Below are 23,994 nucleotides of genomic sequence, written 5' to 3'. Positions count from 1 at the left end.
AACAAGGAGAGGAGAATACAGGAAATGCAAGGGTACCCGATCCATGAGATGGAACACAACACACTTCCAGCACCTTGTACAGAGCAACCATTTTGGTTCTAACTGCATCCAAGATGGATCCCAGCCCTTTCAAACCCTCTCATAATCTTGGACTAGAGGGAGGACTAGATTCTAAGGCTTACAATGGGAGTACATGAGTCCGAAGTAGAAGGATGAGAGGGAGCAGGCTCCATCAGTCCAGGGGCCAGTCAGAGTGCAATGACTCAGCATGTTTGTGAAAGGGCCATTAAGGAAAGAGAAAGCCCTGGGAGGGACTATTTGAAGAGGGGGACATCCAGAAGAAAGTGAGTGTCCTCGGATGAAGGGTGGTGGTCCCTGCTACAGTGTGCCAGAAGGAAAGAAGAGGCTCCAACCCCTTGATGCTGAAAAGGTTAAAACATTGCCTGTTTGCTCCAACTCAAGGAGGCTGGTACAGCAGATGGCAGGGGGCTCATAGTGCATGGGGGAGCCCCGAGAAGGGGAGAGATACCTCGCCAGGGTTCCATGTCATTTAATCGCGGGATGTTTTTTCACTGGGCTTTTTACTGCGATTTCTTTAATGAAAAAACCCATCTAATTAATTTCACATTATTTTTGGGGGGGTTCCCCCACCAACCTCCCAATTTTCTTTCATTTGTATTTATTCCCAAACACCCACACCCCATATATATAATTTACTAACCCCCCCTAAAAAATGTGATGGGTTTTTTCCCCAAAAAATTCGCAGTAAAAAACCCAGCGAAAAATCATCCCACGATGAAAGGACGTTGTACCGTCTAAAGCCCATGCTTTGCAGGCCCTGTAAGGACTAAAGACTGAGCCAAGCCCAGAAGGAAGACCCAAGTGCCAACCAAAGTAGAGTGAGGTGAATTCTGGTACCCCAGGACCTATGAGAGAGCCTGGCTTTGAAAGATGGATGACAAGGCGTATGGGAGAGGTCTGCTGTGAGTGATGGGTGACAAGGCGTGTGGGAGAGGTCTGCTGTGATTGATGGATGACAAGGCGTATGGGAGAGGTCTGCTGTGAGTGATGGATGAGGTCTTCTGTGAGTGATGGATGACAAGGCGTATGGGAGAGGTCTGCTGGGAGTGATGGATGACAAGGCGTATGGGAGAGGTCTGCTGTGAGTGATGGATGACAAGGCGTATGGGAGAGGTCTGCTGTGAGTGATGGATGACAAGGCGTATGGGAGAGGTTTGCTGTGAGTGATGGATGACAAGGCGTATGGGAGAGGTCTGCTGTGAGTGATGGATGACAAGGCGTATGGGAGAGGTCTCTTGTGAGCGCTTGAAGGCCAGGCTTATGATTGAGGGCTGCTGTGAATTCTGTACCCCAAGGCACGGGAGAACGGCCTCCTCGGAATCCTAATACCTAAAAGCAAGGTCTGGAAAGATACCTGGTGTGAAGCCTAAAATCCAAGTTCCAGGAGGGACCTGAGGAAAATCTAGAGAGAAAAAAGGAACAGGCAGTGTCAGGCAAGGATGGACTTCAAGAGAAGGATTTAAGAAGTGTTTGCTTTGGCCAATCCTTGGAACATTTCTGTTTTCAGTTTGGGTAGCCAGGAGGGTGGGGACTGGAGACTAGGTTTGAAGACTTTCTGTTGGCCACATTCCTGCTGTAGGTTGCAGTGGCATCCTAGAAGGGAAAGGGACCCACAAAGGTTTAGGCCTTTGTCGAGTAAATGTATTTAGAGAATCAGAACCAGAGAACCACTTATTTCAATGGCCCACCCCGACACAGTTTGTTGAATAGAGAAATCCCCTTTTAAGTTACGAGTTCCCGCTAGTTCAGTTTAGGCCTTTGTCTATTCTCCGATTTGACTTTCTTGATAGTAACATAAAGAGGTGTTAAGCCTCCCTTCTCACAGGACACCACTGCTTCCTAACAGGGTTTACGCTTTATAGATCTCATACATTCCTACATCCCTACACTCTTGTGCATGTACATTCTCCTCCATCATCCCATGTAGTCACGCACCCCTTCTCGCGATCATTGATTGGTCCATCCATGTGAACGTTTCTTATCCAGTCACCAATTCCACCCTCCTGCACCCCTCTTTTTCAAATTATTTTTATTAGGCACAACAAACAAAATCCCAGTTAGAGTGCGGTCGATAAGGTAAACAAGTACAGTCAGGTGCGTTGTTTATGTTCTTTAGTGTGTCTGCATGGATGAATGCATTGTGTGTGAGGTCAGAGTGAGTGATATCATTGTAGTATGTGTATGTGTGATTGGTCGAATGCTACGCCCAGGCCTTCCACCAGCGCCAGTTGAAGATGTTGCCTGGATGGAGGACAACACTGAGTCCTGCTCTGTATTATTCTTGGACTTTCCATGTAAATAAACAGAGTAACGAAATGAGCTGTCCCGGGAGGATAGCTCGGGGGTAACGCATTCGCCTTGGATGCAAGACGACGCGGAGCAACACAGATTCGATCCATTTGTATTTGTATATTTTTTATTTGTATTTGTATTTATTTATTTGTAAAGCGCTCCTGGCCCTGGGGCAACTGGACACATGCATATCAAGGTTACACAACATATGTACAGCTGTACATGCATATCAAGGTTACACAACATATGTACAGCTGTACATGCAACACCTGTACATGCATATCAAGGTTACACAACATATGTACAGCTGTACATGCATATCAAGGTTACACAACAGATGTACAGCAGGACAATTTTTACAACAGGTTACAGCGTTCAATATCAAAGTAAGTTAAAGTAAGGTTGCAGAAACCTATGTACGCATGCAGAAACCTATGTATAAAGTGACAACGATGCACAGTATACTCACTCAATACACAGTATTTAGTAGGAGGTACAATCAGGGAAGATAGTGGGGAAGGTGCTCGCGTAGGGAGCAGGCCTTCTGAAGTCCCTATAAAGAAGCTGAGCTATCGCCGAGTCCAGATCCTGAAGCCTGCGTTTAGTATTGCACTTGAATAAATGGATGGAAGGTTCTGATCTGAGGGAGGAAGGGAGCGTGTTCCATAACTTAGACGCCAGGACTGGGAAACTAGCGCCCCCAGAGTTCCACGGGTCTGCACTTAAAAACCTCTGGGTATTAAGCGCGTTATAAATGCCCAATTATTATTATAAGGAGAACTTCACCAGAGAGTCATGAGGTGTTACTTTACAACAAATACATACAGCTTAAAAGACAAAAAAAATCCACATATTTATATCAATTTACAAAAGAGCAGAAAGAATAGCACAAGTGATATGACCAAACCCCATGAGACAGCAGAGGACAAAAAGCCCTGCATCTCTGGAAGAATAGCTCAGGAGCATTCCGTTTGTCTTGGGAGCAAGACAACCCCGAGCAACGCAGGTTCTAATCCTGGTCCCACACTTGAAGACTGGTATCTGGTATTAATAGTGTTATGAAAGATTAATTAATCTGTGGGGCTCCTGCAAGAGGAGCAGTCTCCTGCTTCCCTAAGCACATGTAGCTTATCAGACAGGTACACTGTACCACTTTTTGGGTTAGGTAGTCCAACTTGAACCTGTTATGATGATCTATTCTAAGGGGTACCAATGGAGTTTGTGTAAGAGGGGGTCAGAAGGACATTTCTCCTGGAACCAGGGATGTTGCTCGTTCTGGAGACGATTTGGGGCTACCCTAATGTCGGGACTGTCGAGACTTAGGGCTAGCTAGCCTTTTAGTTGTAGCCCCTGAGCTTTTATCCGGGGCTACAACCAAAAGATCGGGGGCTGTAGCCCCCCATCCCCTAGGTACGCCTCTGCCCGGAACCATTTACCAGCCGAAAGCTTCACAGGGGATCTTCTTCAAGGTGGGTGAAGGCAGATAAGTTATGTTATGTGTCATGTTTTGTAAAGCGCTCTACTGCCACCTGTCAGCTCTTAGCGCTCTAAGATAAACCAGCCAAACCCGAGCTGCCAAAATATATGCGTGATATAACAAGGGCCTGCAACCGAGTGTGGATAATGGAATAAAGAGCTTAGTGGTAGAAAGTGTTTAGAGATAAAAGCTGCAAGATTTAATGAGCTGCTGGACAAGTAGCTTCATGGACAGATTAAAAAAATCAACAGGATCGCGAGATATGGGGCAAAAGGGGAAAGAGTGGCACAATCCCACCCTCCCCCTATTCCTGGCTCCACACGCATGGTCAAGGATGGCCAAAATAATGTCCACAATCTCACGAGGTCGTACAAGGCTTTTTATTGTAAGACTGCAAGAGGGTGAACTAATGGGTGTCCTTGACTCTTCCCTCGGTCGTCTGTGGCCTCCCACTGCCCAGGCTTCCCTGAGCTGCAACTAGAGATGGGTATCCCCTACTATCTAATCTAGCCTACTCTGGTAGTGAGGGCCTAGAGGCCGCAGCCTTACCCACCTCACTCCTTCTAGCACTTTTTAAGGGTTCCCTGCTCTAATGGCACCCCACAATGTGATCAACTTACATTTAGTATTGTGCCTGTCCTCTCCACTTCTCTTACTTCTTTCTCTGATCTTTTTTCTCTCTCTCTCTCTCTCTTACTCTCTCTTTCTCTGTCTCTCCCTGCCCGTGTTCCCCTTCTATCCTCTGCCCCTCTCTCTCCACCCCTGTCTCTCTCCTCACTCCACCTTCTCTCTCCTGCCAGCTCTCTTCTTCTCACACTCCTCACTCCTCGTTCTCTCCACTCCCCCGCCTGCTTCTACTATCTCCTATCTCTAACCTGCCCCTCTGCACCTTTCTCCCCCTCTCTTTCACTCTCTCAGTTCCACCGTCCAAACTCTATCTCGTCCTCCTATTCTCACTCTTGCCTTTCTCTTGCAGCCTTCTGTTCTCACACCCACTCTGTCACACACTCTCACAATTGCACTCTCAACCTTTCACCTTCTCTCTCTCACTTTCAATACCTTACCTGCACTCGTTTACACAACCTACACAGACTTCTCGAGACCCCCGCTTCACCGTCCACTGCATGATCACTCTGTCTACCCCCTCACCTCCTCATCTCAACCGAACACCTTTCACTCTGTCTCATTTCTGCAGGTCTTTTATACTTGCTGATCTCTCGCTTTCCCACTTCCCATTGGTGCTGTGCCTCACCTGACTCTCTGGGCCAGTCTAGCCACATTCTTTTCCCCATGGCTGGTTCATCGGGCTGCTCGCCGCCTTCCCATGTGCGGGGGCCGGTGTTCGATTGGCGCCCTGGTCTATGTTCGCCGTGGTAAGTAATCTTTTATGGTCCTTTGTGGGAGTTCCGTGTACCCTCCAGCTCCGGGATCTGTGTCGGGTTTGTCAGCCCTCCTGGTCTGCTTGTCGGATTGCATTCTGGAACATGTGGGCCTACAAATAATAAAAGAGAACTCTGGCCAGACAAGGAGCTGGGAGGCATTTAGTGAGCGACAGTGGTATCGCCATTATCAAGCAAGGCACATTCAGGGCTTCAGGGCTGGGACCCCCCAACTCCCTCACTCCGCCTCTGGGGTAGGATCAGTTCTGGCATAGACACTGGTAGGCCACCTACCGCTGGTTGGGAGATGTCGCAGTTATCCCCTTGACAGGGTCAAGCGGCTGACCCTTTCACATCAGGCACTTGTGAATGACCCTAAAAAAAAAAGGTCCTCAGCCTTGGAGCCATTTAGACCGCTCCTTGATATGTGCCAGGTCATCGGGTAGTAGCCGGATGTCCTCCCTGATGACACCAGAGTTCATTACTACCTGTAACCCACATACAGGTGCATTCAGGTGCCCAAAGCAGGTACCGATCTCTTTTTGACTCCCTGTTGCGTTTGAATGACATTGGGTTTAGGCTCAACATTTGGGGTCAGTAAAAGCAAACTGGGTCTAGTGTATTCTCAAGAAAGGGGAACCGGGATATCAGCGTGCCCCTGATACCTGTCCGAAGTTCTAGACTATAAAGCAGTTCCCCAGGATCCATAATTTATAAGCTGCTATGATATCCAGCAGAAATTAAAATTAATGGCAAACTATTGCCATTAATTTGAAAATTCATTCATTCAAATTTATTTCAAAAACCCTTTCGTTTGGTATTTATTTCCTTGTATGCCGCATACTGTGACAAGACATTGGGCCTCATTACGAGGTTGGAGGTAGCCATGGCGCTATTAGAGCCATGGCTGCCTCCAAAACCCTTCCGACTCCAGCCTGGTGAATGGAGCAATTACCGGTCCATTCCGAGGTCGGCGGGACCGTTAATTCCCCATTCACCAGGGCCATTCCCCATTCCCATTTGAGCCCAATTAGGGCTCAATGGAAAGGGGGAAGGCGGCAATAACTGTACTGCAAATTGTGGTACCGTTATTGGCCCCGGTATCCCTTTGCGGGTCCCGTCCTTAACGCCTGCTAAAACCAGGCGTTCAGGAAGGACCCGCAAAGGGAACTCGTAGTAGGGCGGTAAGGGATTACCAGCACCAGTGCCCTTACCGGTGCCGGTAATCCCTTACTGCCCACCTTGTAATGAGGCCCATTTATTTCCTTACATGCTGCATACTGTGACAAGACATGTATGCCGCATACTGTGACAAGACATGGTGTGATGACATCCAAACAGCCATGCGTAACAAGCTGAATTCACTACAAACTACAAACTAAAATCCTGAACCCTTTTTCTCATTTAAGGCCATACAAGAACAGGACATAATCAACCTCATGAAAACTATAAAGCCCTCCAACTGTAAGGGTGACTCCTGTCCAGCCACAACTCCTAGGGTTACGACAATCTGGCTTTCGCCCCAGGCACGGAACAGAGACCGCCCTTCTTGACCTAAAAAACCAGATGGACGATGCAAGAGACCAAGGTAAACCGGTCTTACTCCTACTCCTTGACCTCTCCACAGCATTCGACCTTGTAGACCATAATGTCCTATGCCACCACCTCGCCTCCACAGCCAAATTCTCCCCTGACGCCACTGCATGGATCACCTCCTTCTTACAAGGTAGGATCATGCAAGTTTTCTCTGACCTAGCCTCGGCCTCACCCACCATCATGCTCTATGGAGTGCCCCAAGGCTCCTGCCTCTCCCCTACTCTCTACAACATCTTCACATGCCTCCTCTTTCTCATCCTGGATGCCATGGGTATCTCCTACACCAACTACCCTGATACTCAGATCCTCCTCACCCTCTCTGGCGACTATGACACAGACTCCACGGCCCTTAGCAACATCTACAACACCATCCAAACGTGGATGGCTGTCAACTGACTCTGCCTCAACTCTGACAAGACAGAACTCCTGCTTGTAGGATCCAATGACACTCTCAAAAATCTTGACACCCAGTTCCAGCCACTTCACCATTGACTCCATCAAAATCCCAGTATCTGACACAGTGAAACAGTGAAAACCCTTGGAGTCTACCTGGATTCTAACCTATCCATGACAAGACAAGTCAATGCAATTGCCTCTTCTACAGCCTACCATGCAAAACTCATTAACGCTGGCAGGCCCTTTCTCTCCAAAGAGAACTGCACCAACATACCCAGAGCTATCACTGGCTCTAGGCTGGACTACTGCAACATACTCTTCCTAGGGACCTCCACTAAAAATCTAGAAACACTGCAAGTAATCCAGAGCAGCCCAAGGTATCTCTAAAAGAGAACACATCTTGGTCGCAAGAAAACCAGCCCACTGGCTCCCAATTAAGGAGAAGGTTATATTCAAAACCCTGACTCTTACCCATAGATGCACCCACCCCTCTGCACCAGCCTACCTCTCACAAAGAATCCACCCCGCCACATCTATGAGGCAACCAGATCACCCTACGCAAATATGCTCACCATGCTCAGGGTAAAAAGAGCCAGGGCGGGAGGCGCTAGTTTCCCCTACCTTGCCTCCATACACTGGAACGCCCTTCCTACGAAGCCTCACTCATTGCCTTCCGCAAAGCCATAAAAACCACACTGTTCGCCTGATCAACACCACAGTCCCTATCGGACTTCTGGACACATCTCCTGATAAACCTGCAAATGTACCTGCAACTAGCTTACCACATTAATGTGCTACTAATGTAAAATATGTAAAATGTACATTTGTATGTTGTACCTCCCTGTAACTAAGTTCCCTGCAAGTAACAGCACCACGATTCCCATGGGCTGTTTGTGCGCTATACAAATGTAAAAATAAATAAATAAATACTGTGTACTGCGGCAACTAGTGTGCCTGGGCTTGGGGAGTGGCAGTGCTCGTGACGGACTTCAACTCCCAGCTTTCCTTCTGTTCTAACCTGCATTCATTGGTAGATTGTGAATCCTTCCTCGCTCTTCACAGTAGACCGATCTCCTTTGGATCATTAGCTCAACCCGGATCAGAGACCACAGACACCGCAGAGAGGCTGGAACACACTACCAGTGGGGGTTTGTTATTTTCGTTTTTTCACTTTCCATCCTTTTGTTTAAAACTGCATTTTTACTTTTCTTTTAAGCACTAATGCGCTGGCGGGTGACTGGATGCCTATGAGATTAGGCAAACAATTGCCATTCATTTTAAAACGCATTCTTTCAAATTTATTTTAAAAACCCTTCCATTCGGTTTTTATTTCCTTGTATGCCGCATACTGTGTACTGCAGAAGCTGGTGTGCCTAGGCTTGGGGAGTGCCGATGCTTATGCAGGACTTCAACTCCCTTCTGTTCTGACCTGCATTTATTGGTAGATTGCGAGTCTTTCCTCACTCTCCACAGTAAACCAATCTTCTTCGGGAGTGGTCTCCACAAATTACCATGTCAATAGTATTTAAAGGGAAACGCCAGGAGTGCAGCAACCAGGCGCAGCCCACAGTCAGGCCAAAGCCCGGCCCGACCCATCAGCGCTTGTCCGCGCTGAGTCTGTGCTCTGGGCAGAACAGGTTAGTAACAAGGACGATACTTGCCTTGGCACTGCTCGATACCATTTTTCCAATGGGATGGAAGGAAATGCAAGCCAAGAAGCGGCCTGTCTTCAGTCCCTCAAAGCACTTGCACGCTTGCTTAATAAATGCGCGTTCACTTGTGGCGCATAAACTTGAAATGTACTCCTTTTTGGAATCTCACTGTCCTGACCTGGTTATCGCCATGGAGACGCGGTTGACCGAATCCTCAGGTCCAGACTTGATTCAAATGCTGGCACCTGGTTATGATGTTCTTCATGTGGATCGTGGGGCTAAATCACCAGGCCGGGGCGGGGGGGTTGATCTACAACACGCACTCTGAGTGCTCACTTCTTCCTAATATTATGGAGGCAGAATTTGAACATCTGCTGGTCAGAGTTATTGTTAATGCTTCAAGGGTATGCCATTGTATGCTGGGCTACCGCCCACCCTCTACACATCGGGTGGCTGTTTCCAAGACCTCTGTGGCTGATGCCTTGAATTTGCCATTGCAGTACGAAAATGTAATAATTCTGGGTGATTTTAATTTATGGGCAGAAGAGGGAACAGCCCAAGATAATAAGAGCTTTCAAAAAACGGTATAATTACCACAACTAGAGCAACAAGTCAAGAGCTCTACACATATTAAAGGCCACATTCTGGACCTAATATTTGCGCTATTAACACTGGTGGATATCTTCCCAAGCCATCCCCTCGCGTGGTCAGATCATTGCGTGATCCCTTTTAAGATGCAGACAGTGGGAAGATCAAAACCAGCCGTGAACACTTCCCTGTTAAAGTGAAATTGGGCAAGAATTGACCCTGCTTCTATTTTCTCTAACGTGCCCCACTAATATGCCAAGGCCTCCTCGGAACTGGCTCCATTGGATATATTTAGATTAGTCCGTGTTATGGAGACTATAGAAGATAAATTAGCGTCCTATCAGATGTTGACGAAAACTGCCCCTCAGGCTGCACCTCGGTATAGACCTGTATTACGCACATTACGTTTAGAAACTCGACAGTCAGAACGTAAATGGAGAAAGAACTACGATGCCTCCATGCATGATATCTTCAAACAACAACAATCATTATATCATAAAGCTTTGAAAGAGGCTAAATCGTTATATTTTGCTGAGACTATTGAATCAGCAATTAATGTTCCAAAGAAACTCTTCGAGGTAATAAAACATCCAACTAACCTGATGTCAGTGCAAAGAGGGTTCGTTCACAGATTATGTGCGACAAACTTTCTGGTTTCTTTATTGATAAAATTGAAACCATCAGAAAGGAGATTATAGATAGTTTAGATAAGGATGAAGGCATTAGCATGAATTTGCATAACAAGGTCCCACCATCCCCTACTGTATCTGACATGGCTACTTGCTTTTCAGTTTTTAATCAAACAACTAAAGAAGCAGTAAGTAAGATAGTAGCTCATCTTAAATCTGCTTTGCCGCTTGATGCAATTCCTTTGCATTTGTTAAAACAGGCACCTCAGGATTTCCATGAGATTCTGGCTAAAGTGATTAATTTATCTTTAATTTGGGGTCAAATACCTAGGAAACTAAAAGAGGCATTAGTAATTCCTCTATTAAAAAAACTTCCTTTGGACGTTTCGATTTTAGCGAACTACCACCCCATATTGCTGCTTCCCTTTGTTATGAAGGTCTTGGAAGCTGTAGTCACTCCGCAATTGAGAGATTATCTGGAAGAACAAACGATCCTAGACAGTTGCCAGATGGGATACCGGCCTATGATGGGCACATAAACAGTTCCTGTATCAGTGTTCGATGATCATACCATGATCAGAGACAAGTGTGGCACGGCAGGCCTTATTTTATTAGACCTGTCGCCGCCTCCGATACTATTGATCATGGGATTATGATATCCAGAGTGAAGGAAGCAGGGTTCTTTGGGGCGGTCTTAAACTGGTTTCAGGAGTTTCTGGTTTCACGTTCTCAAATAGTTTCACTTTCACCCTACCGTTCTTCCTCTGTGGCGGTTATTTGCAGAATATCTCAGGGGTCAGAACTGTCTCCTTTGCTTTTTAACCTTTATAACCATCCTCTATGGCTCTCATCTGCCTATTTGGTTTCAGGATCTTCTTCTATGCGGAGGACACCCACATTTTGTTCAGGGTGAAACCAGACAAGACAGAAATAGTGGAAAGACTTAAAAATTGTTTGGAAGCTATCCAGGGAAGGATGGAGGTAAACTGGCTTAAATTAAATGGTGGAAAAACCGAGATATTGATCATTGGCCCACCAGAGGTAGCCATTGACTGGACCTCAGCGTTCTGGCCAGATTTATTGGGTCCACTCCCTGAGCCTGTAAAAACGGTGCGAAAATGAGGCATCAAAATAGTCCTTGTCTCTGGAGGCCCAAGTGAATGCAGTATGTGGCCAGAGTTTGGCCAAACTCGAGCAATTAAAGAAAATTCTTCCCCTTATACCTGAGAAGTTTCATGCTCAGATTGTGACAGCAGGTATCAACGGTAGCATTGATTATTGCAATGCAATCTATTTGGCTCAGCCATTTTATCTCCTCCATCACTTGCAAGTGCTGCAAAACGCAGAAGTGCGCCTGGCGAAACATGTCGCTTTTAGTAGAGGAGTGACCAGGGCGTGGCAATCATTACACTGGTTGCCTATTGATGCAAGGGTCAAGTTCAAGTCATTGTGCATGATTCATCATGCCCGAAATGGCAAAGGATTTCTAGCCATTCAAGAGAAACTACAAGGTTATAATCCTAGTCGAACTTTAAGATCCACAAATATGTTTCTTTTGTGTGTGCCTAGTTACAAAAGAGAATGGCTGGGTGGAAGAGCCTTCTCTGTGGCTGGGCCCAGGCTGGCTGAGCCCAGGCTATGGACTTCTCTGCCCGTACATTTAAGAAATAATGATGACTTTGCATCATTCAGGAAGGAGCTCACGATCTTTTTTTTGCATTCCTTCTGGTATCTCTGTTGTACTTGATCCCTCGGTGTTAGCGCCATGATGCCTTTGGCGAACACGCGCTCTAGACGAAACAAATTGATTGATTGATTGATTGATTGGAATACAAGACAGGCACCCCGGCATTTAGCACAAGGAAGACCTCAACCTGTAGTGTTGTAACCAGCCAGGGGCGTTTCCAGGGAGTGGCCTGGGGTGGCACGCGCTACCCCTGGAATCTGATTGGCCACCCCAGGTGCCACCTCATTCTCCTAAACTTTGATCATTATGTGTGTGTGTGCGGTCATACTTCATGCCACCCCTGCAAAGGTCAGTGCCCCACATGGGCCATCCCAGTCATAAGAGCCTGGACATGCCACTGTGTCTAGCATGCAAGTAGGCTGATAGGGGCCAGGATATAGCCCCTGATGCCTTATGCTGGGAAGATACAATCCATGCCTAAAAATGGTACAGTGGTGATAGAATGCGGTCATCCCTCCGCCTGCCCTCTCTGTGCAGCATGGTAGGATCACCCGCCACATGTGGAAAGGACTCCGGCCCTCGGGAGAGCCTTGTCGCCAGTTGTAAGGCCGGATGGCCCACACAAATGAAGGGCACGACACCGGACGTGGAAACCAACGCCTTGTTTATTCAACTGCAAGATTCTAACTAACTTTTTCCCTTCTCCCTTTCCCGCTCCCACGTCATGCCTACGTGGTCGCTAGCTCCCTCTTAAAGGGGCCATGTCGGGTAACAACACTTCTGAGGCTGTGCATTTATGCATGCTTTTCACTATACACAAGGCAACACAATTGCCTTTGTCAGTACTTGGATCTTAGAGGGTGGATATGAGAGTCTAAATACTTTGTGCCAAGGAAACCATCCTACAGACAGCACAGCAGCAAGCTGAGATCTCAGGCTGTTCCATTTTCTTTGCTCTCCTTGGAAAAATATATTATCTCAAATTCACAAAGAGATATCAAAATAATCCCAGTCCGTAAAGGTGCGCGGTGAGAGGCAAAGGGGTAAAGGAATGGAGCTTTCAGACTCTTCATTGTCTGCACACATTAAAGTGAGGCAGACTTCAAAAGAAGCCATTGGTCCAGTTCGCGCAGGCCAGGCTCTCACGGCAGTGCACTGCCCCTGGTGACGTCACTGCTACCTTGTCACTGATGGAAGGAGCCACATTCCCATTTGAGACCAGAGGGTAGCTTCGCTCCATCCTTCCGGTCTGTCTGCGGGCTCAGCAATGGAAGCTGCTTTTCATCGACCAGTATCAAAGGCCTGCGCTAGCTCCAGGGAGCCTTTCTCTGGACCCTGGCACAGCAGGAAGACCCAGGAGCAGTGCACGGATATCTGTAGCTGAGTGGAAATGGCGCCTCATTGATGCATCATCACATTCTTATGAAAGACTATCTCTGGTCTTTTCATCTGTAATGGCGGCCGCTTGTGTTCCGAGGCTCAGATGTTTCAACTTGTGTCCAATGTCTAGATTCTACAGGCCCGATTCTCACTCATCTGCACGTCACGCTGAGCTGCGCACTTGATCAAAGATCCACACGCGGGATCCTCATTGCCATACTAGTGAGTTCTACGGGCTTGGAGTGCGTTACAAAAATTAAAAATACATAAACAATATAGCAATTCAGAAAGAACTGCGCGTAAAACGCAGGTAACGTAACCATTCATGGTCCAGATTACAGAAACTTTGCACCGGTGCAAGTGCAAAGTTGCATGGTATTAGCCTATTTTTAAAAACACTGGGACTTATTAGACAACCTTTGCACCGTGATAAGTGCAATTTGGCATGGCATAAGCATTGGGACAATAATTGCAACAGTACAAAAAAAGATACCTTTTCAATGCATGTTTACGCCAAAGCAAAGTTTGCCCTAGTGTTAACACCAATCCGTATTAGTACTAGGCCAAACTTTACCCTGGTGCAAAAATGCACTAAAAATGTATCTTTTTTGCAAAGGTGCAATTTTTGCTCAAGTTCTTACAACATGCCAAACTGCACTTGTCATGGTGCTGTGGGGTGAAATAGCCATAAAATGCCATAACTACAGGCCGGAGTCAGTGGGGCTACATGCCACTAAGTAAAATTCCTGTGCTGGAGTACGTGCAAAATGAGGCCCTTGCTAAACAAGAAGGAGTGAATTTAGGCATCCAAACTTGGAGAGGCCTAAAAATGTGCATTGCCCTCCGTAAGGGAAAAACACAAGGAAACAGTTGAAAAAGGTCTGAGAAAGCTGAGGACTTCATGTCAGAAATGGGAGCATCGAGCACGGAAATATAAATGACTAGAGAGTGTGCAAGCCTGCACAGCAGAATGGAGATTTTCACTTTGACAGGAAAACATTGCATACAAAATCCGATGTTCCCTTTATATCGAAAACATGCTCCTCAAAATATGGGCAAGATATGCAATAAAGGAACTTACGTTTGCTAATCAGGAGCTCATCACAAGAGGGAACAAGAATCCTCTGAATCCACAAGGAGATGGGAAATTGCAGCAGATGAGAGGTTGCACGGCGAAAACTGACCCCAGTGACATTACAATTGTATCTTCAAAAGCAATACTTTAAGTATTCAAATGTACAGCCAAAGCCTTTAAATATATTATGTTGCTCTGTTGTGATCGCTGTTGGCGAGAAAGTACTGTTGCAAGGGTACCTGTTCAGATTGTGTGCATGGGTTAAGGTTATTTAAAAGCAAATGGCTAGTCAGCAGAGATAGGCCTCAAAACGTAGTTTCTAGTTTCTATTCCTAGCCGTGAATTCCCACAAGAGTGAAACTAGATTGCAAAGCAGTTGCCAGGGAGATGAGTTGAGGAAATCCCCTGCCTCTCAGGTTGTATGGCTAAAACTACTCAGGCAGTCATAAACCTAGTCATTTAGCCTTTGAAGCTCTGGGTTGTACTAACCAAATACCTCTCTCTTGACGTCAGAGTCCAAAAAACAGATTTCAAAGGAGGGGGCAGAATGATGAAAGCATTAAAATGGATCTGCTTACTAAAGATGCAAAATCCATCTTAAATACTAGACTAATTCATGAACTATATGGGCGGAACACATCTGCTCCTGATTTCATGGAACAATTAACTCAACAAAATATAAAATGCATGTCCTTAATGCTAACCCTTGCAAGCTGTAGTCAATTCAACGAGACAATGTTAATAAAAGAAATGCAACAATATTGCATATCAGCTCCGCAGACAAACTAGAAGTGAACAGCATGACACCCCCTATGTGTCCACGAGCAACAGCACTACTAAATAGCTTCGAAAAATGTATCTCCAACACAGCTAGATTATAAAAAATATTTACCTCTGTGTCTAAAGTGCAGAATAATTATAAAATGTAACCTTGGACATAGAACTCAATTTAGTCAATGCAGCAATTGGTACAGTTGTTGACTCCCAAACCTAGTTAAGTAGGACCTAAAGAAATAGGCTGTACAATAGCGTGTTTCCTTCTTTTCAAAGACATGGACATACGCAGACAACAATTCTCTCTATCTCTTGCATATGCTGTCACTATTCACAAATCACAAGGTCTAACCCTAGATCATGCATTGATTGACATTGGCAGCACAGTCTTTGAAGAAGGTATGAGTTATGTAGCATTTTTACGTCTGTGTACACTCAATGGTCTATTCCTAGTTAACTTTGATGCAAATAAAGTCAATGCTGACATTCCTTGCATCCTAGAATACAAAAGGCTACATGCACTATACACTTCCCTCTGGAAATGTACCCTGTACCTCAAAACAGATAACCTTTCAAAAGAAAACTAATACGAACAGAACCTATAACAGTACTCCCAACAATACTGCTAAAGAAACGACACACTACTTCTCCATCAAATAATACAACTACAAACTGTCTAATCCAAACTCAACAGCACGTCCATCAAAAGACAAAGAGACAGATATATTTTCTCAAAAAAGAACTGCAAGCCCATCAAAGGCTGCAGGGACGCAACTCTCTGGTTAATTTAAATTCAGCAACACAACTGCAGTAAATTGAAATGCAAATGTAACAATCAACCTTTTCTTCCAATTGCCACCAATTGAATTGTTCACAACATTTACTTAAACGGCTCAGAACAGTTGTGTTTGCAAATGCTCATCCTTCATAGAAATTTCACAAATAATCCTGACAGCACTTACAGTGTCTCAGGTATAAGGCAAGAATGGAATACTGTACAGGAATGGTAACATTTGCCATAAACACACAGGAAGATCCACAAGAATTCCTAATGTAGTTACTACAAGTACTAAAAACCAAAAACATCCCTATAAATGAAATGTACCAGATTTCATACATTTGGAAACATACGTACAGTCTCAGCAACCATTTTTCTGCAAGAGTACATCCCTAATGAACAATTTCTATATGTATCCATACCAAATTCTGAATCCATTCCATTTCACCAGCTTCTGCAGAATGCAAATCAAAGCATTTTATGCCCTTTTTGTAATTCAATCGTTCCAACATACAAATGAACTTGCATGACCAATATGTGATACTGATGCTTCTAAGGTACAATTCAGATGGTACCAAAAACAACTGTTTAGTTACAGGCTTCGCAAGTGGCCAAATATCTCTTGCCAAGAAAATCTTCACAACAGTGGGCGCAATCTACCACACTGATCCTACAACCACTTCTTGCCACTATACTGCATATATCAAAAAAAGAAGTGGCTGGTGTGAATGTAACACCACCTCCATTACTCCAAAACATAGGTTACAAGCAAATCTAACAAATGCCTACTTAATATTCCTTCAACCCAAATGTACTCACTAAACTGTAGGACAATAAACAGTTAGCATACACCAACAGATATCTGACTACATCCACAATACTACAATAGCACTTTTAAAAGCCAAGATAGTTAGAATACGCCAACAGGTATCAAACTACTTTAAAAATACCCTTCATTGCAATACATTTAAAATATGTCATCACACTTCTTGTTACTTCAAAACGACTTGTGAAGTCTAATATACTTAGAATACGCCAACGGTTATCTAACTACTTTAAACATTCCCTTAATTACAACACACTTCAAACATACTATCACACTTATACTCACATAATTATAATTGTTTCTTTTTAATCCTCTATGGATTTCCTTTCCCAATGACCCAATAATTATTTCATGTCAGTAAAAAAACAGTGTAGCACACACTAACGTTGTGTAAAAGCAAAAGGAAATATCGAGGCTGAGTACCCCAAAAAGGGAATACACCAAACACGGGCTTGTAAAGATTCACAGATCTTTATTCTAAAAACTGTACAGTTTACAAAGAAACAAGTATCAGATAGCTATCTGGCCCTCAGTACATCACAGCGAATACCAGCCCTTTCGGTGTGAGAAGTGAGACGTACTGGACGTCTAAACAGTTACACATTTTATACATTTCCATTCATAATGTCCAGCCCCTCTACAGGTTAATGATACTCGGTCTAGGGTTCGTGCCGAGTTCACTTCTAGTTTGTCCAACTATGTGCATGTGGATCATCTTCAGTTTGCATGTAAAAGAGTCACAATGGCAACAGTGTATTCTCAGATTTAACAATAAGCCTTAACACATGTCGTATACAATGTAGTTCAGCTAGTGTCCACATTTAGTATTTGTTCAGCATTGTAGTTGATGTATGACCGCGGATCGGACTTGTTGGCGCAGACAATCCGCTGTCTGCAAGTCAGGCATGGGACGAGGTCTCTTTACTCAACCCAAACATTTGGACAACGGACAGTTTATACATTAACTCACGTACAAAGTTCAGGACGGCTTAGTTACAAGCGGAAAACACTGTCCACCATTTTAGAACACAGAATTACTTTGGAGTAGAAATCAAAATGGCGGATGGACCTAAAATGGTGGTGAAGCCGATCTAAGATCGGAACTTTGTAACGAAGATTTCTTCGCAGAGCGACTGGGCTTAGGCCAATATATACAATATATCCCGTTTAACAAACCCTCCTTTTGGCCTAAGCCAAGCGCTAAACTACTTCTAGTCACTTTACGAGTAACTCCACGTCTCAATGTCATACATCCTGAATCACTATCAGAAATATTAATTGCCATAAGGTCAGATACTGAGATTTTCTTCAAAACAAATTAATTAGATATCTTCTCTGGGGCGTATACCTTATTTCTTAATGTACCCATCGCTTGTGCATAACATCCAACTAACATCGTACACATACCAGGAAGACACTGTATACAACAGCAGAAAAACACCAGAATACCTAAAATAATCAGCAAGTACGAAAGTAGTTTCCATCCCCAGGATCGCAGGAAGTCCCAGAACCAAGCACTAAGATCCCAGTTTCCCTCGGGAACATGCACTTCTGAACTGAGAACATGCAGATTTTGAATCGCCCTAAAGATAGTTGGGGAGGAATCTGGCACGAAAACACAGCAAGCAGACCCCACTAATTTACATACCCCACCACGCTCAGCCAGGATGACATCTAATGCCATCCGGTTCTGAAGTGCCACTAACCTTATTGCTTTTTGTTCTAAAGTCATATTATAGAGTATGTCAGTGGTCCGGTTGATGGTCCACTCCAGTACTCTCCTGATATCTTCAGAGTTCAGTATTTGCCCCCAAAATGGCACAAAGGATTTAGCTACATCGCCCAGAACTTGTGCTGAAGTATCACCATTCTCATCCCGCCATGGACGAGCCTTTGAAATTTCTACAGTGCTAGCAATGAATACCCCGGGTAACAGAATCACTAAATAACAGGTTCCCTGCGAATCCCTGGGTAACCATGGAAAGGCTACATTACCGCAAACAAAGTAGACAGGTTCGCCAACATACAAAGGTCTATCCTCACTAGTCAAATTCGCACCGTTGGCGCAACCCTTGAAATCACCCATTGACTGAGTACCATTCCTTTGTATGCAGAAAGAAATTGAATCAGGGCTGTGTTTAACAGTATAAAAAGGTGGTGTGGCATCCCTATTGCCTATGGGAGCCATCTTAAAAGAAATCAGAAATTGAAAAGGATGGGACAGTCTATCAGAAGGACTAATAGAAGCAATATTAGGCTTGCTCCTATTCGCAAAGAGTGAGCACCGAGGGGCGTTAGAACACGTTTCTCAAAATCGTTCAAGTCAGTTCCATCAAAGTTCCCCGAGATGCTATTGTTCCATCAGCCAAAGAATAGTGCCCTTAGAGAAGCATAGCAGGCAGTCGTCAAAGGTAAAGGATGAATATACCAACCCAGCCCTTTATCCCCGTGTTGCAGTAAATGCAAGCAGACCCAACAATTGGATTTATTAAAAATGGCATGTGTAGCATTCAAGATAAGTAATAAGGTATTGTTATAGTATCTCTGTCTATGTTGAGAGTCTCTAGGAGATAGAGTGTGCAAACAGTGAAAGGTGTAGAAACAGTGGGTACATTTTCAGTGGGTAACACATTTTCAAGCGGATGTACTTCTTCCAAATACTAGAATTCTAAAGCAATGACTATTGTAAAACCAGTTAACATTATCAGAAGACAACAAAATGTTTAGGGGCCCATGCATTCGATTGTTCATTTTCACAACCGGTCACACAGTCTCTTATCTGTCCCGTACGAGTGGGAGTGGTTGCAGGCATTGTTTCTTCAAACGATTACACCAGAGTCAATGTGCTGACAATCTCCTGATCGAGCGTCTTCTTAGTCCTTTCACAAACCCTAGCCAACAGAATCCCCTTATGTACAAAAGATCGGACTAAAATGACAAGCCCTTCGATGATTTTCCTTGAGGGCACAGCCAAACCGTGCAGTAAGTCTACTTCCTCGGACGCAGATCGTACCTTGTGAACCCTGGTACTGAGTGATCTGTGAACAACGTGTCGTCACTTCCTGATGGAAGCAGCGAATTCAAAGCAAGATTCGGCACGAGATTCAGAAGAAATTTTGAAAACCGAACTTTTGGAGAGTGTGGAGATGAAGTGGCTGTTTCCCCAGGCGCCACAGGCTCCGACGCACTCTTGATGCTGTTTGATGCTTCGTGATCATTGGTTACGGTATTGGTGAGGGGTTCTGTATCTTCTGTAGCCTGTGCAAAGGGAGAGGAATCCTTTTAATGTGGGACGCATGGATCCAGTCCTTCCTGCCCTCCACTCGCACCGCTGTCTGTGTGACCAGGAGAACTGGGTGGAGGCCCCGCCAACGAGGTGCGAGACAAGAAGATCGTTCAAACGACTTGGTCAGGACCCAGTCCCCCGGCCGTATGCTGTGACCTGGGCCCTCGTATTTAAAAGCCCCTCGCACCTGGTGATAAATCAAATACAGATTTTTTGTTAACTGTCCACAATAGTCAGAAAGAAGTACATTTGCAACTTTGCATAGAGGATGGGGCTTCGGTACATTCCAAATGTTAGCTGGCCTACCCATGACCACCTCAAATGGAGAGAGCCCAGTATTAGTTTGAGGGGTCGTTCTCATAGATAATAACACGATCAGTAAGGCGTCCGGCCATTTCAGTTTAGTGCCGGCACACGTCTCAGCGAGCTTGTTCTTGATGATGCCGTTGTGTCTTTCTACTAAACAAGCACTCTGAGCGTGTCTAGCCGAATGGAACAGTTTATCGATCTGTAATCCCGTGCATATCTGCAGAATTACAGCAGCGATAAAATGTAGACCATTGTCCGACCAGATGACTCTTGGCAAACCAAATCTAGGAAAATATTCCTTCAGCATGGTCTTCACCGTGGTCATAGCTGTAGCATCTTTGACAGGAAAAGCTTCAACCCATTTGCTAAAAGTGCATATAGCAACTAGTACGTATTTGTAGTTATTACAATGCTCCATTTCAATGAAATCGAAGTGAATTACCTGAAAGGGGACAGAAGGTGGACCAAAACTACCCCTTGGAGTCGATGTGCCTTTTCCCACATTATGCTTCAAACAAATCATACACCCTTGGACAAGTCGCTCGGCTACCTTGGGGATTTTATCATTTCCCACACATTTTCCAACATTTTGGTGATTTTTCATGCACAAATATGGGTGGGACCATGAGCCATAACAACCATCATTGTAACGTATGCATCAGGCAGTAACCATTTCCCTTCTACTTTGTCCACCCAACACCCATCATCATTCAATTTTGCCAAACCCTCAGCCCATTTCTTAGATTCCTCTAACATGGCATTAGCTTGAATGTTTTTCACAGATTCAATACCCTCATCCAAAGTACAGGCATTTGTGGCTTCCCTTGAAGTTTACATTTCTGAAGAGAGATCAGTGGCAGTCTGTTTGGCTATCTGGTCAGCGAAAGCGTTCCCTTTTCCTACATTATCTATGATCTTCTGATGTGCTGCGCATTTCATAATTGCAAGCTGAGTAGGGAGTGCAAGTGCTGAGAGTAACTGTACTATCAAGGAGCCATGCTGGATTTTAGTGCCATGTGAGGTCAAGAAACCTCGTTCTGCCAAAGTCTGCCGAAGTTGTGAACCACCCCAAAGGCATACTGACTGTCAGTATATATATTTACGGAAAGCTCTTCAGAAAGTTCACAAGCTCGAGTCAATGCTATAATCTTTGTGGCATGCGCAGAGTTATGCGTGATTCTTTTGGTCTCCATGACCGTGCGCAATGTGGTGATTGCATAAGCAGCTGTGGATGTACCATCCGGGAGTTTGAAACAAGAGCCATCACAAAACAGCTCTCCTTGTGGATTAGTCAAAGGAGTATCTTTAAGATCAATTCTGCCTTTTGTCTCTTGCTCTGTAGTGTAAAGGCAGTCATGTGACTCTTCGTCACTGCAAGCAGTACCTTGCGGGAAAGGTAAAAGTTCAGCCGGATTAAGGACACAACACCTCTTTATTTGGATATGCGGGGCAAACAAGATCAATTCGTATCTTGTTAATCGTGCAGAAGTGAGGTGTTGTGTTTGTGTTCTGTTTAATAGAACATCTACAGAGTGAGGTACCATCAGGGTTAAAGCATGGCCTAGGACCATTCCCTCGCTCTGTTTTACAGACGCAGCAGCAGCAGCGACAGCTCTCAAACATCTTGGCAAAGCGCATGCAACAGGATCAAGGGCGGAAGAAAAGTAGCCACACGGCCTATTCTTCCCTCCATGTTCCTGCATTAATACAGCCAAAGCACATTCATGCACATACAACACAAAGGACTTTTCATAGTTTGGTGTGCCCAAAACTGGTGCCGAGAACAATGCAGTCTTGAGCAGATCAAATGCTTGCTGGTGTTCCAAGTTCTACGGCAATGGCGAAGAAATGCCCTTCTTCGTCAAAGCCAACATTGGTTTAATCACTAAGGAGAAGTTTGGGATCCACTTCCTACAGTAAGATGCCATTCCTATCAAGGCTCTAACTTCCTTCTGTGTATTTGGGACAGACATCCTTGAAATGATTTTTATCCACTCAGGCATCAACCTTCTTCCCTCCTTTCACAGGAGATAGCCTAAATAGGTGACCTCCTGTCGACAATACTGAAACTTTTTAAGTGAAGCTTTGTGTCCATGTCATGCTAGGTGAATAAGCAACAACACAGTGCCCTCCTTACAAGCGCTCTCTGAGTCAGCAGCTAAGAGTAGATCATCTACATACTGAAGCAGTGTACAAGTGGTAGGCAACTCGACTGTGTCGAGCTGCTCTTTCAAAGCCCTACTGTAGATGCTAGGACTCTCTGTGGAACCTTGCGGAGCACGGGTAAAGGTAAAAGAGCGTCCCCCAAAGGTGAACGCGAACAAGTATCTACTGTCTTTATGTATAGGAATACTAAAGAAGGCGTTCTTTAGATCCACAACACTAAAGTGAATAGCTGAAGCCGGAATCATAGTTAATATTGTCGTCACATCAGGCACAATGGGAAATTGTGGAGCAACAATCATATTGATGGCACGTAAATCAATAATGAAATGGAAAGGAATTGCATTATCACCTTTATTGCACACAGGCATAAACTAGCTGCAATTTCCTCAATCACCCCTCGATGCACAAAATCGGAGACCATGCATTTCAAAGCTTGCTCACCATCGACCGAGATCTTATACTGGGGAATATGTGGCAACTTTACTCCATGTTTCAGAATAATCTTAACGGGCTCAATTTGCAAAACACTGACATCATTATCATCAAACGCCCATAAACACTCCAGAACAGTACTGAATTCCGGCGCCAAAGGTCTGGTTAAGAATTGAGAGACAGAAAGTTGCTGTGGTGAAATCGTCAAACGCACTCCATCAGAAGAACAATGAATTACCGCATTTAATTCCTTCAACAGCTTCAACCCCAACAAATTCTCTCCGCAATTCGCAGTCAAAAGGAATGGACAGTGGTCCGTAAATGGACCCAAAGTAATAGGTACCGGCAAAGAAACCTGACAGGCAACTGGTGTGCCACAAAACCCTACAGAAACATTGCTTTGCTCTGCCAGTGGAATGTTTGGAACCCGTGAATGGTCAATGGAACACTTCTGTGCCCCTGTATCTATCAAGAATAGATGTTTCCTATTTCCCAATATCATCTCAACGTAGGGACCTTTCTGATTAACGCGAATAGGCTTCGGTTCCAAACCCTGCTTCGGGCAATCCTGGCGAAACAGAATGTCATCAAAAGGAAGTTCTTCAGACAGGTAAGCAGCAGAAGGATGATCAAAAATGTTTCTACTATCCACACTTGGTGCCTGATTGTCCTGTGAAAAAGGTTGCTGTGAATCCTGCGAAAACTGACTTCTACCAGGGCCCCCTGCTCCAGGGCGGCCTCTGGATCGTCTACCGATATTACCAAATGTGTTATTCGACCTCTGCTGGAGGATCGGGCATTGTGCACGCCAATGACCCTCTTGTCTGCAATAAGCACACTGGTTTATGTTTACAGAACCCAATGCCGAATTTCCCTGTGGAACATACTGACCCCTAAATTGCGAATTACCACCTCTAGGGCCTCTAACAATTTTCTGCAATAAAAATTTTGTTTTCAAGTCTCCTTTTCTCTTTTAAACTCTTTCTTTTTCGTTATTGACACGATTCCCACACTACTGAGCCATATACTTCTGATTGTGACTTTGCTTGGCAAGCGCTGTCAGAGGACATAATTTGCCTGGATGTCAGGCAGCAATCCACGCATAAATTTGTCCCCGAATAGTCGTTTCACAGACTCTGTGCTCAAATCTTGTCCACTGAAATCTGAAAATACTTGTTCGAACCGATTGAA

Source organism: Ambystoma mexicanum, chromosome 3q (assembly GCF_040938575.1).
Source record: "Ambystoma mexicanum isolate Mex_15411 chromosome 3q, UKY_AmexF1_1, whole genome shotgun sequence".
Lineage (NCBI taxonomy): Eukaryota > Metazoa > Chordata > Amphibia > Caudata > Ambystomatidae > Ambystoma > Ambystoma mexicanum.
Note: the sequence above shows the minus strand (reverse complement) of the source record.